The 1,688-nt window shown below is 40.1% G+C and overlaps 1 pseudogene; it reads left to right on the top strand.

Moving 5' to 3' along the window:
* The first annotated feature begins 1,116 nt into the window (after positions 1–1,116).
* Positions 1,117–1,479, top strand: LOC103672970 (annotated as a pseudogene).
* Positions 1,480–1,688: the final 209 nt, after the last annotated feature.

Here is a 1,688-nt window from a genome sequence, read left to right on the forward strand (position 1 = left end):
TCCTTCCTGATACTGGAGCCTGCAATTGTTCACCTGCACATACTCACTGATACATTTGCAACTGCTTTTCTGCTCCAACAGGCTAAAGGACACCTCCCTTGCAAAATCAAACCCCAGTGTTAGTCTCATACCCATATTTCTCTTTTCCTGTGTCTGAGTTTCTGGACACTGCTGGAGAAAAAGCCTGATTCTGATTCAGGGCCTCCAAACTCAGCTGGGCCTAATTGGTCCTCTCTTTTGACTTGTTTCAGGTCAGTTTCCATTCCCTTCTAGCATTCTAGCAACCAACATTCCAAATGTTTGTGAATTCTCTCAAGCCCCCCCAGCCCAATTTCTACCTCCTACGTTCTCACCCAACAACTGTGTAATATTAAGCCATTAATACAATTAAAACAAATAAATATTAACCCCTTCTATACTCTTCCACCTGCCACCTATTTAACTCTAAACTCAGGCACCTGCAACACCTGGTTCTGCATGGCTGTATCTTCTTTCTTTCTTTCACATAGATAGATCTACTTGTCTTCTTAGTCACACCACCTCCTTTCTCTTCTGGGATTTCTATTCATTAATTACTTGCTTTATTTCCTATAATTTCAACCTGTCACTCTGTACTGGCTTCTTCAACAAGAAGTCTACACTTGCTAAAGTTACTCAATTCCCATTTACTTCAAATCTACAACTTAAACACCTATACTTCCACAATAATAGCTCTGGAAAAGTTCAGAAATGTCTTCGACTTTGTCATTGTGATTAAGCATGCCTCGGTCTAACCTTGTTTGACTTCTCACAACCTTAGATGGTGTTAAATATGACTTTCTAGAAGTTTTCTCTTCCCTGAGCTCCGTTATGCCACAATCTCATGGTTTTACTCTTATTTCTTTATCTGCTGCTTTTCCTTCTCTTTATCGGAGTCTCTTTCTCTCTCCCTTACTTAAATGTTGGTATGTCTCATGATCTGACCTTCCCAGGACTTCTTATTTTCTTAGACTATACCAGTTATTCTTAACTTACTATGCTTCAAAATTACCTGCGTAATATTTGTTTAAAAAATTTTAAGCAGACTTTCTCTCTCCGGTCCATCGTGGCGGCTGCTCTTGGTTGGGGCCATCCCGCATCTAAGGCAGGAAGATGGTGGCCTCAAAGAAAATGAAAAAGTCGCTGGAGTCGATCAACACTAGGCTCCAGCTCATTATGAAAAGTGGGAAGTACATGCTGGGCTACAAGCAGACTCTGAAAATGATCAGACACGGCAAAGCAAAACTGGTCATCCTCGCCAACAACTGCCCAGCCTTGAGGAAATCTGAAATAGAATACTATGCCATGTTGGCCAAAACTGGTGTCCATCACTACAGTGGCAATAATATTGAATTGGGCACAGCATGTGGGAAATAATACAGAGTAAGCACACTGGTTATCATTGATCCAGGTGATTCTGATATCATTAGAAGCATGCCAGAACACACTGGGGAAAAGTAAATCACGCAAAATTTTTCTTCAATAAAATTGGCCACAGCTTGTTAAAAAAATTTTTTTATAATAATATTTTTTTTATTATATTATATTAGTCACCACACAGTACATCCCTGGTTTTTGATGTAAAGTTCAATGATTCATTAGTTGCGTATAACACCCAGTGCACCATGCAATACGTGCCCTCCTTACTACCCATCACCAGCCTATCCCAT

Source organism: Ursus maritimus, assembly GCF_017311325.1.
Source record: "Ursus maritimus isolate PB19 chromosome X unlocalized genomic scaffold, ASM1731132v1 scaffold_X1, whole genome shotgun sequence".
NCBI lineage: Eukaryota > Metazoa > Chordata > Mammalia > Carnivora > Ursidae > Ursus > Ursus maritimus.